General features: G+C 45.2%; 1 long non-coding RNA gene across 1 annotated transcript; it reads left to right on the forward strand.

Annotated features, from left to right (window-relative positions):
- The first annotated feature begins 6845 nt into the window (after nt 1-6845).
- Nucleotides 6846-12209, forward strand: LOC134980653 (uncharacterized). The gene is made up of 2 exons (XR_010190446.1): nt 6846-6942; nt 10458-12209. It is a non-coding gene; the product is annotated as an uncharacterized LOC134980653 (long non-coding RNA).
- The last annotated feature ends 3190 nt before the right edge of the window (nt 12210-15399 follow it).

Below are 15399 nucleotides of genomic sequence, written 5' to 3' on the forward strand. Positions count from 1 at the left end.
AATGTCCGTGATACATTATGCCACACACCGCAATGCCCATTACACATTAAGCCCTACAGTAATGCTTCTAACTTTTAAATTACCTGCTCATTGCCAGGGGTTTCATGCTCTTGGTTCCATGCACGGTACCAGGGGTTTTCATGCTCAGGGTGTCATGCTCATTGCCAGGGGTTTTATGCGCTAGGTGTTATCATTGTTGCCAGGGGTATCATGGGCTGGGTGTCAAGCTCATTGCCAGGGGGTAATATTCATTGCCAGGGGTTTCATGCACTGGGTGTCATGTTCGTTACTAGGGGGTAATGCTTGTTGCCAGGGATTTCATGAGCTGGGTGTCATGCTTGTTACCAGGGGTAATGCTTGTTGCTAGGGGTTTGCCCCCAGTGCCACATACGCCCCCAGTGCCAGATATTTCCCCACAATGCCAGATAAAAATATGCCCCCATAGTGCCAGAAACACATATACCCCCAGTGCCCCATATGCCCCCTCCCCCCCCCCCGTGCCAGCTAGACATATGCCCCCAGTGCCAAATATGCCCCCCCAGTGCCAGGTAAACACCCTCCCCATGCTCACCGCTGCTGTGCTGTCCGGGAAGAAGGGCAGAGCACACGCCTCTCCTGTGTCCATCCTGTGTCTCCGGCGGCGTGTCTGTCAAATGAAGTGCCAGTTTGTGAGCCAGTCAGAGCTCGCAGACCGGTAGTTGCGGCTCCTGATTTGCTGCCAGTCCGTAAGCTCTGATTGGCTCACAAACCGGCACTTCATTTGACAGACACGCCACCGCCGGAGACAAAGGAGTCAGGGCGGACACAGGAGAGGCGCGCACTTCTTACGACATGTGAAGCCCTTCTCATGAGGTCGCTTGGGAAGCTGATTTAGGTGATGTGTGGGATGGGGACTGGTCAGCTTGAGTTAAAATAAAAGAGGATGCTTATAAATTATTGTATAGTTGGTACTACGTAACCTCCCAACTCTAAAATGTTCCCAGATACATCAAACAGATGCAGGAGAGGTTGCGCCTCTGAAGGCACCATCCTCCACATTTGGTGGTTGTGCCCAAAAATTTTGAATCTCTGTCAGGAGGTCATTGACCTCATTTCCTGTGCCTTCCAGACCCCCATCTTGTGTGAACCTAAGTATTTCCTTTTACCTCTGTGACTCCCTACAGCAACAAAACATCAAAATAAAATGTCACATTGCCTCTGCTACCATAGTACGCCAGATTGAAGCTGATCGGAAGCAATCTGCTTGCCCTTCTCTACACTTGGGGTAATTCAGATCTGATCATAGATGTGCTAAATGTAGTAAATCTACGATAAATTACTCTGACATGCGGGGGACGCACAGCACAGGGCTAGTCCGTCCCGCATGTGAGGCCCTACCCTCCCCATCCCTCGCACAGGCAAAGCTTTTGTACCTGGAGAGTAGCTCCCTGCCAGCGCAGCTCCTGCACCGCTGGCAGGCAGCCGCCACGCCCCCCCCCCCCCAGTGGTCCGGACACGCCTCCATTATCTGTACCGTGCCCCGCCAATGGCGTTCTAACGCCGTTGCCATGCCCCCTCCCGCTTTTCAACCGCCTCTGTCTGTCAATCAGGCAGAGGCGGTCGCAGCCCTGAGATGCTTTTAGCACATCACTGGCCTCCCAGGGTGCGCACTCCACAAAAGGATTCAGACTGCGATCGTTACAGCAGTCTGAATTAGCCCCTCAGTCTTATCCCATATCTAGTATACCTACCGTATAGAATACATGACTAGTATTATCAATAATTCTTCTAAATCATTTGAGAAAGTCTGGGGCCCCTGGTTCGCCACACAAAACGCCCCTTCTCCATTCAAAATAGATTCATTTAATTTACCTTCTCTCTTCCCTTTTTAGTTATTTTTCTTTTTCTAGTTTGGTGTCCTCTACCCAGAGCTGTATCCTCTTTCCTCTTCATTCTGTATCTTACTCTTTTCTGCTCTACGGCCTGCCACACTGTTACTTTTCTAGACTTCTTTTTATTTCCTCCTACCTCCTCTAATGATAAAACCGGTCCCTATATGACATACAACATTTTGATAGGCACTGACTTTGTACTGTTTTTGATCTTTATTGATGATTGTATGCCATACTTGCCTACTCTCCCGGAATGGCCGGGAGGCTCCCGAAAATCGGGTGACCCTCCCGGCCCCCCGGAAGAGCAGGCAAGTCTCCCGGAATCAGGGGTCCCCCTGCCCATCCGCCCACTTAATGTGTAAAGTGGGCGGTCCGGGCAGTTGATGACGCGATTCTTGCTGAATCGCGTCATCATAGCCACGCCCCCTGCAGTGTAATGCCGGGGATCGCGGCATTACAGAGCGGGGGCGTGGCTTAAAGGATGTACAGCCGAAACTCCACCCCCGTCCCGCCTACGGTCCACCTCCTCCCCACGCTACAGTCCTCCCCTGCCCCCTTGCTGAGCCGACCTGGCTGCTCTCTCCCGCAGAGAGCAGCCAGAATGTCGGCAAGTATGATGTATGCATTTCACTGCCTTCTGTTGACAAGACTGTCTCAAACTTTATATTTAATAATCACTTTAAAGAATGGCTGTGTGTCTTGTAGATATCCAAGTAAAGGCAGAGAACAGATACAGGGGGAGATGTATCAAGCCTTATAGAGAGATAGTGGAGGAGATGCAAATACATACCTCCCAACTGTCCCGATTTTCGCGGGACAGTCACATTTTTTGTGGACTGTCCCGCTGTCCCACCTGCGGGCCGCAGTGTCCCGCGGTGAGGGGGGGGGGGGGGCAGTTCGGAGGCTCCTGTCACTGCTGCTCGGTCAATAGACACTGTGCGCATGCATACAGTGTCTATTCATTGAAGACAGAAGGAGAGGGGGCATGCCAGCAGCTCAGAGAGCGCTGGGGATACTCCCTCAGTGATGAAAACGGGAGCGTGGCTTACGATCGCGGCAACCTCACATAAGCCACGCCCCTTTTGCAGACCACACCTCCTTTTCAAAATCAGACGCGGCTTTGCCGCACTGATGTCCCTCTTCCATAGCATTCAATGTTGGGAGGTATGCAAATAACAGTCAGTTTCTGTCATTTTACTGACTGTGATAGATCTTGTAGAGAGATAAAGTGTAAAAGACACAAAGTGCCAACCATTCAGCGTTTAACTGGTATTGTGTTTTAGTACAGCCTGTGACATAACAGAAGCTAATAAGTTGGTACTTTATGTCTCACCACCAGGGCCGTAACTAGGGGTGTGTGGGCGGTGCCATTTCTGGCGGCAACATCATGATGTCATGTGCTTAAGGGGCGGACACACAGGACGCACATGCGCCCTATTACGCGCTGCTCTCCACTTTGTCTCTCTACAAGATTTGATAGATGTCACCTAGTGAGACACTGAATGCTGGTAAAGGGAAAGGCACAACATGGACCAGTTTGGAGCTATATTTCTATGTGGTGTCCTTATTGCCTTCCCTGCAGAGGCCAATGGTCTCATCTTACTTGCTTTAGCAGTCATCTTGAATGTTATTTGGACTCCTCATCCTTAGGTCTCAGGGAAATTATGGTAGCAGAAGCAGTGAACCCAAGTTCACAAAATGCAGACGGCAGTGGGTGACAGGGAGAGGCAGAAGATGACAGTGTAAGGCAGCGGGGGCATAGGTTGACATGGAGAGGCAGAGGGTGATGGAGAGAGTGACAGGGAGAGATAGTGCGTAACGTGTACAAGCACAATATCCTGTGCGGTGCTGGGGGCAGGGGGTATTTACCTTGGTGGTAGCAGGAACGCAGTGGTCTCTGCTCTGTCTGTGACAGGGGTCACCACCCCTTGTGCTTAACTCAGTTTGGCATCAGTCAGGAAGACTCTGACAGTACCAGTTACACCAGGTGTGAGTGGCCTTTAACCACTTGCCTCGCATGGTCGCATCAGATGCGACCACGCCAGGCAGTGCTTTACGTGACCTGGTCGCACAGGATGTCAGCAGCGGCAGGGAAGGGATACCTCCCTCCGCTGCTGCAGTCAGAGGGACCGGAAGGTCTCTCTGCCTCCCTGCACTATCCCCTACTGATTGCTATGCTGTCGATCACTGCTGATCGGCCAGCACGGCAGTACCCCACACCCAGTGGCTGCAGACAATGGCAGCCGTTGGGAAAGGGTACACTAACCCCCCCCCCTTTCCCCCAAGTCACCCCCAGACCCTCCCCTGTGTACCTGGCAGCTGTCTTGGGGATAAAATGTAACATCGCGATGGTCGCAATGTTACCAATGTTCCGATGTTACCGGTATTCCCGACCTATGTTACAATGTTTCAGAAAAATTATTTTATTTTTTAAGTAAAATAAAAAAATTTATTTTTTTTTTAACTAAAATCATGTTGGATTTTACATTGGGCACTTCAGAGATTAAAGTGTCTGCCTTTGCTGACGACTTGCTTTTATATTTTAGTAATCTACGACAGGCCCTCCCTTCCTTGCAGCGTATTTTGGCAGATTTTCAATCGATATCTGGTTTCACTATTAATTTTTCAAAAACAGAGGCTCTGGCGTTACATGTCATGGATAAATCTGCATGGGGTGATTCCTTCCCCTTTCGCTGGGCCCAAGATTATCTTTTGTATTTAGGTCTCCGTTTCCCAAGTGATCCTGCTGCTTTGTACAAGGTTAATTATACCCACTACGTCACTCAAATGCTGGCTGATTTTGAAAAGTGGAGGCACTTACCTTTATCCTATATTGGGAGGTGTCACTTGTTTAAAATGGTTTCTTTTCCTCGGTTTCTATATCCAATCCAGATGCTGCCGTTTTTATTGAATAAAACTGATATTACAATTATCAATAGAGCCCTATTTAAATTTATTTGGGCGGGAAAACGCCCTCGCATTTCACTTTTTAGACTACAGCAACCAGTATCCTTGGGTGGGATCAATCTGCCCAATGTGCAGGATTATGCGCTGGCTTCCAATTTGAGATATGCTCTGGATTGGATAGGGGAGGCCTCTGCCTTTGTTAATTTGGACATAGAACAAGGCTTTCTTGTCCGGGGCTCTTTGACCTCCCTTTTGCACACCTCCCCACTTTCTCTCCCTATGGAGATTAAGCGCAACCCATTGCTATGCTCTCCATGTATGGCTTGGCGCATAGTTCGTAAACGATTAGGACTGTCCTTTACTAGTACGATATTTTCACCGTTTTTGCATAGTACTGGTTTTCAACAGGGTAACCCTCCAGCGACTTTTAAGATTTGGCGTCTCCATGGACTCCGATTGGCATGTCATTTGATGGATGATACTCTCTCCTCCACCCACACCCTGGAGAGACTCAGAGAGCTGTTTCTTGATGTCCAGATTCCCATGTTTGCGTATTTTCAGGCACGTAGCTTTGTAAATCGATTATTATCTGAATCGCCCCACTCGAACCTTTCCCGGTTATTTGATATTCTCATAAAAACTCGATTAGGTACCCCATTTCCTACCTCCTTATTGTATAAACAGGTTAGAAAGAACATTGACCTTACCACTTTATCGACTGGTATGGCTAGATGGCGTGACTTTTCCCCTGACCAGCCTTACAAACTATTGTTACGGCCTCGGCGAAATTGAATAAACAATTGCTCTCGTCCTCGTTTACTGAGATGCAATTCAAAATTCTCCATCGAGCTTACTACACTCCAAAACTAAGATTATTAACTGGTTTGGCTACAGACTCCAATTGCTTTAAATGCCGCTTACCCAACGCTGATATTCTTCATTGCCTCTGGTCTTGTCCCATGAATGATTCAAACCTTTTGGACCGCTGTTCAAAATTATATTAACAATGTTCTTCACATTTCATTTACGGTAACGATACCTTGGGCATTCTGGAACCATTACACTCAACCCGCATCACCACACCATACTAAAGGCACAATGCTTTTGCTCGCCAAAGTAGCGACGGTAACCAAAAAAACTATTTTGTCTCAATGGATACATTCTACCCCCATTTCTCTTTCTTTTATGCTACCCAGATTATCATATGTTTATAGGATGGAGTGGATAGACTGTTCTTTAGATTTAGAATCTCGTTCGCAGTCCTTTTTTGATATATGGCTACCTTATGTGTGCACACTGTCAATGGAAGAGAGGGATTTTCTTAGGGATGTGAATGACAAAATAAAACTAACAAAGCATAATGAAGAATATCAATCGACAATCACTCGTAAGAAATCACAGTTCCTGTCAAATGAGATCACAGCAGGAAACAATAGGCCAGCTCAACTTTTCCGCACAGTGGAGATGCTTTGCAAGCTGAAGGGTTAACTCTTCTGTGCTTTGTAAATATTACTTTTTATATGATCAATTTCCTTATAATAGTTACAGTGTAAAAGTGAATATTTCTACCTCCCTAATGAAAGGTTAAAACATGCTATATGAACTGTTATGTGTTTGCATAGATACGTATTACCCTGTGCTGAATACCTTTATCTCCTCATACAATACCAGGCTTGTATGTGTCTGTTTCTCAAGGTCAGTTCTATACCAGATGAAACCTGTTACAGACTTTGTTAAATGTTTTGAGAAACTTGTAGAAAACCCATATATGCATATCCTTCCACTGCGGCAGTTCCTAGCCAATCATGTTATGTTAGCCCCTTTTTTGTGTTCTGTCCAATTAGTTATTGACTTTGGATATACACGCCCTAAATCCTTTCTTTTATATACTTTTGTTAACCTCATAATAAACAGTGTGAATTTTTACTGCTTGTGTTGTGCATGTACCTTGTGGCTAAAAGTTCATACTCCAGACGTCTAAGAGGCCATCACATCGAGGGTTAAAGAATAGAGGGCAAATCCTTTCAGCTGGGGGCTATGTCCGGGATTCAGTGATCGTCCCTGAATGGTAAGATAGAGAATTTATTGTCTGTCTTTGCCATACAGGATTGCGGTCATACACTGAAGCTGAATCCGTGTCAGTGTTCCGGGAACACGTGACAAGGTAATATTTAAGTCCGGGACTTAATATTACGAAGTTTTATGTAAAAGCATAAAACAGGTATCAGGGATACCATAGAATCTTTAATGTCTGGGACTTAAAGATACGTCTGAGAAAGGACCCGGGGTCCAAGCGCAATTCTCCAAAGACGTCAGTATCTGGGATACTTAAAAAAATAGACCTGGGGTCTATACGTAACGTAGAGAATACCTCGATTTGATCGTATATATATTTTTGTATGTTTGTAGTGAGATAAGTTCTTATATTTGGTCCAGACGGCTGGTAAGTTTTCGTCTGCCAGATATCTTTACTCAAACACTTTTCTTGCTTCCTGTCTAAAACGCTGTATTTTTCTGACATCTTGTACGAATGGTAAGTATCGTACCCGTCAAAAGATTTCATGTTCTCACTATACAGATAATATTGTGATATTGTCAATGACTAATTAACTGGTTAAGCTGATGCATGTATAGTAAGTAGAGTGTTGTATATTTTAGATATTTTCCTTTAAAGTTGTACTGTTGATTTATATTACTGTCTGACAATGGGCTCTAGTCAGAGTAAAAAAAAAACTACATATCCCCCGCCCCTCCCTGGTGAGACATGCAAGATGTATGTCGCCCGCAACTCTACCTCAGAGTATTACTTAGTTAACCCATGGGTGGATAATTTAGCGGGATGGATAGAGAAAGCAGGACAGGACCCATTCCTACGGGAAGGCAGTAATTACCCTTTCTATATGGAGATTTAAGAAAAAATGTCAGTTTCCAACAGCACAGAAGCGAGGCAGTGAGAAACTGTATCCCTCTCGCCTCCCCCCTTGCATTCCAATGTATCCTGCGCTCAGAGACACAAATCTCTTGGCAGCAGTAACCCTTTCACACTAAATGGGATTGCCTCCAGCTCCACTGCTGGAGGGTGCGTCCACTAGCTCTATCCCTAGCACTAATAACCCAGAGTTTAGATAATAGTGAAACACTGTCCCAAGCCCACTATTACCCTCGATGGCTGTATATCTTATTTGCGCAAAGCTTGCAAAGGACGCAGCTATACACATATGAAGGAAGTCTTTAAAGCCTGTGCTTTTTTGCCTGTGCTTTTTTTTTTTTTTTTGCCTGTCGCTGTGGCTTGTAAACAGAAACCTTCATAGTCTGTTACTGCGTTTTGGAAAAGGTTTAAGGACTGCTGGACAGATGACGCTGGCTTACCTTTGCTTAACTCAGAAAGCTTACTCATTTCCCCACCCACTCATAACTATCAGAACTCCAGACGCTTTGACAGACAGAACCAACCCCGCAGTCAGGGAACATTCCAAAGACCCCGCGCACTGACGGGGCCCGGAGGAGGGTATCCCAGCCTTTATTCAACTCTCCCGTCATAGTAAAGATTCACCTCTGCTGCCACTTATTATAAATGGAAGTAAAATTCCCTTTTTAGTGGACAGCGGTGCAACAACCAGTGTTTTGTGTTCTGACCTATGCAGTATCCCCTCTCACCAGAAAAGATAGAAGGTCTCCGCCCCGTGATACAGCAATTCTTACAACAGGGTATTCTCAGACATATTGTATCACCATACTGTACTCCTGTGAACCCTGTTGCCAAAGCTGATGGCAGTATAAGATTTGTACAGAATCTCAGAGCGATCAATCAGTTAATTGTCCCAATTGCACCAATTGTTCCAGATGTAAACTCACTCATTTCTGCAATCCCTGCAGATGCTGCGTTCTTCTCTGTAATTGATTTGAAGAATGCCTTTTTTCAGCATACCTGTAGATTCACAGACACAATTACTTTTGCCTTTTCTTTTGAGGGTAAACAACTTACCTGGTGCAGATTATTGACGCACCTGTTGTCTCCAGGCCACATTGAGGCCCTGGCAACCTCACCATGGTTCAGTCCTGCTACAGTATGCAGATGATCTGCTGCTCTGTAGTAAAACTGAGGAGGCCTGCCGAGAGGATGGTGTTTCATTACTAAACTGGCTTTGTGAATGTGGACACAAGGTGTCCAAAATAAAAATGCAATGGTGTAAAAAGCATGTTGATTGCTTAGGTTTTGTGCTCACTCAGGGAGAGAGGAAAATCAGTCCACAACGCATACAGTCTGTATTGGGCCTGGTCACCCCAACTACCCAGAAGGAACTACTGTCCTTCCTGGGTATGGTAAATTACTGCAGACAGTGGATATCTGATTGCTCTTATTATGATAACATTTTGAGACAAGCCACACTGAAGGACAAACCTAAAACTGTACAATGGTCACAAGAAATGTTAACTGCATATGAAAGTTTAAAATGTATGTTGATGAAAAGTCCGGCACTTGGCCTCCCCAATTATGTACTACCTTTCCATCTATATGCAAGGGACAATTGTAAAACCATGGCGGGGGTGCTCACACAGTTTCATGGAGGGAAGTTGCGCCCCGTGGCATTTTTTTTCCAAAGTCATGCCAGTGTCTGTGCAAGGTATGCCTGCCTGCCTCAGGGCTTTGGCAGCCTGTGCAATGGTTGCAGAAATGGCCACTACCCTCACTTTAGGCCACATCACAGTACTCCACACCACACATGATGTCCTGGCAATACTTAAAGGCTTACACACAGCACATGTCAGCACAACGCCTTAGTGGATATGAAGTACTCCTTTTGAGTAACCCTACCCTTACCATTAAGTACACTGCTAGTTCTTCTGGCCCTGCACCCATTCTCAATGCCCTTTTAGGCTTGAAAGGTCCTGAGGATGAACCACCCGACCTACATGACTGTGCTGCTTCCATTGAAGCTGAAACTTCTCCCAGACTTGACATGTCTCCCGTTCCCATACCAGGCGCAGACATAGTTTTTGTTGACGGCTCCTGTAGTAGGCCCAATGACAATACATACCAGGCTGGCTATGCCATTGTCACCCTCCCTGACACTGTGTTGGAAACCCTACCAATACCTTATCAGTCCGCGCAAGCTGCAGAACTCATTGCACTCACTAGAGCATGTCCCTCCCTTGACAACGTCCATCTGCTCACTCAACTTCAAGCTGCTGCGACTAATGCTGATCTCTCCGACTGAACTTACCCAATTCTGCAGAAAAAATCCTAAATCAGGATTAATCTGCAAAGAGGGGAAACCCTGTATACCCCAGTCCAGTGCCCCTTTGCTCGTTGCCCAGTGCCGTGGTGTTGGTCACCGTGGTGAAGCCACAACACTCCTCCTACTAACCAATGATTTTTATGTTACTAATGCCAAATCACTTGTGGACCAGTATGTTAGCAGATGCATCACTTGCCTCAGGAACAACCCTAATAAAGCTAAACACCAGCATCTTGAATACCCCACAGAAAACTCTAGGATACTCACCCTTTGAAATACTAATGGGTAGACCCTTTTCCTACACCCTGGGCTAAGAAACCACTAGTAATACAGGAAGGAGATCTAGAACTCATCAGAGAAGAGTATGTCAGGTCCCTGATAACAAAACTGAATGAAATTGAACATGAGGTTGTTTGTAAAAACCCTTTTGAATCCACAGGAACCTACACACCCCTTTAAAGTCAGAGACAGAGTCGTGGTGAAGGTGCTCCCCAGGAACAAGAGCCCAGGAGACTTCACCTATGGTCCAGAGACAGAGGTCGTAGCAGTTACCCGAACAGCAGTCCTGACAGAGGAAAGTCCTACCTGGATCCATGCATCCCGAGTAAAAAAGGTTCCTAGACCAGACCTAGAGAGGGAAGCAAGTGATTCCAGTGAGGTACGAACCGGGGCAGACAGCCCTGACCTCCCACCTAGCGAAGAAAGAAGAACAGAAGAAGATGAGGAACCTGTCCCCTATCTCTATCCTGGGGACTATCTCGATAGCCCTACTGGCCCTCATTCACCTCACAATATGTGAAGTCGACATCACACAAACAGATGGGGTCCCCACCTTGTGGTACAATTCCTCCAATACACACGTAGCCACATACATCCTTGATTATTTTATGTTCCCCAAAATTGCTGATGACAAATATTATATACAACAAAGGAGGAAATCAGGAATGTCTGAGACAGTATATATTTGTGTTACTGACGAATGGTACTATAGTGCAAGACAAATGTTTTATTTGTGGGACATGTATAAAAACCCAAAATACCAGCCTAAAATTGCTCCCCAAAACAAACCTTTAAAGCCCCATATTGCCACTTCTAAAGATATGGTGGCTATTACTAACCCTACCTTTGAAGACACCCTAGCTATTGAAACTGGTTTCCCTGACATTAATTTTTGGTTGGAATGGATGAAGTATAGTGCTAACAAACACAATAAAAGCAACTGTTATGTCTGTGGCAAATCTAGGCCCCACCTAGGTACAGTGCCCCTTAATATACCCCTAGAACAGGAAAATTGTTTTTTCAGCCTTTTTAATGACACCAAAACAAATGACAGTCAGTGCGAAATGTGGAAAAGGGAATATCCCATATTGTCAAAAAATCCCAACCCAGGAAGCACCATAACCATATATCCTGGAAACTATACCTGTTATACATCTAACACCACCACAGGGAGAAATTTAAAAACCTTCCCACCAGGCTCTTGTGCAAATAAGCATATTCATACTTGTAACTTTAATTCTTGTAGGCATTATAGTTTATTGTGTAATTCCCTGTGGAAAGAAACTTACCTCCAAAGGCATTGATAAGGCCCTGATGTACTATGATATAACCACCAGTCCTGTCACCTCCTCTGATAGTAAGGGACCCGACGACTATGTCCAATATCTCAAGAACTGGAGGAACAAGAAAGGAGCCTCACTCAAGAATCATGTCATATAATAATCATGATTCTAAGAGGGGATTGAAGGGTTAACTCTTCTGTGCTTTGTAAATATTACTTTTTATATGATCAATTTCCTTATAATAGTTACAGTGTAAAAGTGAATATTTCTACCTCCCTAATGAAAGGTTAAAACATGCTATATGAACTGTTATGTGTTTGCATAGATACGTATTACCCTGTGCTGAATACCTTTATCTCCTCATACAATACCAGGCTTGTATGTGTCTGTTTCTCAAGGTCAGTTCTATACCAGATGAAACCTGTTACAGACTTTGTTAAATGTTTTGAGAAACTTGTAGAAAACCCATATATGCATATCCTTCCACTGCGGCAGTTCCTAGCCAATCATGTTATGTTAGCCCCTTTTTTGTGTTCTGTCCAATTAGTTATTGACTTTGGATATACACGCCCTAAATCCTTTCTTTTATATACTTTTGTTAACCTCATAATAAACAGTGTGAATTTTTACTGCTTGTGTTGTGCATGTACCTTGTGGCTAAAAGTTCATACTCCAGACGTCTAAGAGGCCATCACATCGAGGGTTAAAGAATAGAGGGCAAATCCTTTCACAAGCCAGCATGCCTGCAGACTGATGAGACCCTCTCCCAGGCAAGATGCAACGAGTTTGCAAACTTCTTTGCAGATAGAATAACCACCATCCGGGCTGGAATCTCCACAGTGCCAAAGGAGTGCCAAACTACAAAGCCTGCCAATATAAGCTACCTGCCTTTATGGACCAGCTTTGACCCAGTGGATGTAAAGGACACTGCCGAAATTGCTCGGATTTTGCGTCCCACCACCTGTGATCTGGACCCAGCCTCAACCAAGCTTCTAATAGGTTGTATGGATATAATTGGTCCTGTCTTTGCAAAAATTGTTCAATGCTCTTTGCAGACAGGCATTTTCCCTGGACCCCTAAAGGAAGCAATTGTTAGACCGCTTCTTAAAAAACCTAATTTAGATCCCGACTGCATGACCAACTACAGACCGGTATCAAACCTTCCTTTCCTAGGAAAGGTTATTGAGAAAGTGGTTGCAAATCAACTGGAAACCCACCTGACAACCCATGATATTTATGATCCATTTCAATCAGGATTCAGGAGAAGACATAGCACTGAAACAGCCCTGGTGTGTGTGTTAAATGATCTTCTGATGGCAAGAGACAGAGGTGACTGTTCAATATTAATCCTTCTGGATCTCTCGGCAGCATTTGATACCGTGGACCATGGGCTTCTGATTGAGCGACTGATACATTTCTGTGGTCTGGATGGCACAGTCCTAAGCTGGTTCAAATCATTTCTCACAGGCAGGTCACAGAGAGTATCGTCTGGATTATACTCATCACCACCAGTGCCATTGCCATGTGGTGTCCCACAAGGTTCTATACTATCCCCCATGCTTTTTGCAGTATACATGCTCCCATTGGGTGAAATAATCAGGCACCATGGCCTGGTCTACCACTGCTATGCAGATGATACACAACTGTACTTGTCCTTTGCTCTGGGCACTGATAACCCAATAGCAACCCTAAATGGCTGTCTAGCTGAGTTACAGGAGTGGATGAGAGCCAGTTGGCTGCGACTGAACCCGGATAAAACAGAGGTCCTGATGATACGACCGCAACATCAAAGGACAAGACTGCTGTTAGGGTCTCCTGCCCTGTGCTGCCACGTCGTCATGGCAACCGGGAGACAAGTGCTAGCGGAGTAACCTGAGCGCAGCTGATACTCCGGTTCGGGTCTTTTGCTGTGCAGTGGTTACAGGCTCTGTGCACGGCAGGGGATCCGGTGCTGGTTTTTGTGCTCACAGTCTGTGAGGTCTGAGTGGGGCGTGGACAGCACCTGCTTTATAAACCCTCTTCTCAGGTTAAGCAGATGCTGCTGAATCTTTGTTGGTTAGTTAGTTCCTGAAAGTTAGCCAATACTGTGTAGCTTTGTATTTGTTGTTGCTTACTGCAAATAGGCCTGGGGATTTGGTACTACACTCTGCCAATCCAGACCTAGCAGTAAGACTGGAGTCAGTCATTTAACTTGCTGGGGTTCGTTTGCTACTCTGTGAACTTAGCAAGTTTGCGGCTGTATTCTCAGACTTGCCTGCCTAAATCCTTTCCCACTGTGCAAGGTGTTCAGGTGTCAGTTTAGTGGCAGTAAGCTGAACCTGTGCACTGCAAGTGAGGATTAGGATTGTGGAGACTCTCCTTGTGTCTATCATTCCATCTCTGACCAAGGAGTTTACTGCCACACCCGTTGGTAACCCTTTAGGGTTTTGCTGTTGCCCTTAGCAACAGCATTTTGGGTTCTCTACGTATTAAAACACAACATCTTGCTTTTTCCATCTGAGCATTCCTAATACTAGGGAGACACCCAGTTTCTTAGCCTCTGGGCTTCTCTGTTCACTTTGTGTTTATTTTGTTACCCTATCACCTTCTGTGTACGTAATGTCATATTCCCCAGTCTGTCTGTGAGTTCATTTGTTTTGCATCCCTATCCGTTCAGACACCAGTACATTCCTGCAGGCACTGGTGTGCATAACAGTTCAGACACCAGTACATTCCTGCAGGCACTGGTGTGCATAACAACTGCAGCATAGCCAACCAACTGGATTTACACTCGGGGATTCAGAATTACAGACCAGTGATCGTGTGCGGAACCTTGGCGTTGTCCTGGATGATGGCTTGACACTTAAACATCAGATATCAGCCACAATCAAATCCTCATTCTTTCACCTGAGGAACATAGCCAGAATCAAGCACTTAATTCCCTCAGATGATATGCCAAAGGTCATACATGCATTTGTATAATCTCGATTGGACTACTGTAATGCCCTCTACCTTGGTCTCCCAGCAAAAGAATTGCAACGCTTACAGCTGGTGCAAAACACAGCTGCCAGGCTGTTAACCCACCAGCCCCGTTCTAGCCACATAACACCCATACTCTACTCCCTTCACTGGCTGCCTGTAAAATGGCGAATCATCTTCAAGATTGGCTTACTGAGTTTCAAAGCATTACATGACCAGGGCCCAAGGTACCTGAAACAGCTTCTGACCCCATACTGCCCCACTCGATTACTGCGATCTGTAGATGAAGGACTTTTAGCAGTACCTAGAATCTACCGTAATTCATCTGGGGGTCGAGCTTTTAGTCATGCGGCTCCGACTCTATGGAACTCACTTCCCCTTACAGTGCAAGAGGCCCCAACTATAGAATCCTTCAAAAGTAGACTCAAGACTTTCCTGTTTAGTCAAGCATTTCCATAGTGTCCCTTTTAGTATCATCATGCTTCTGTATTTTATGAAAATGTTCTTCATTATTTTCTGTACTATATTATGCTATGTATCTGTTAAGCGCCTTGAGTCCTATTGGAGAAAGAGCGCTATATAAATAAAATTATTATTATTATTATTATATTATTATTATCTCACCTCTTGGTATAACTTATCTTTATTGGAGATGGGCTCCCCGCCTTTCTAAAAGGAAATTCATATAAGGAAACTGAATAGGTTTTAGACGTCTGAACCGGTGCAGTCTGTTCGCTCCATCTTGCCGCATAATCATTTTTATAATACACGGATTGTCTTTGATAGATTTTGTACGGTGATTCCTTTTGCACATGTATGTTCCTATGTCGATCTTTCTTTCCCTGAATGGTTTCCCCATTT

Source organism: Pseudophryne corroboree, chromosome 12 (assembly GCF_028390025.1).
Source record: "Pseudophryne corroboree isolate aPseCor3 chromosome 12, aPseCor3.hap2, whole genome shotgun sequence".
NCBI classification, from domain to species: domain Eukaryota; kingdom Metazoa; phylum Chordata; class Amphibia; order Anura; family Myobatrachidae; genus Pseudophryne; species Pseudophryne corroboree.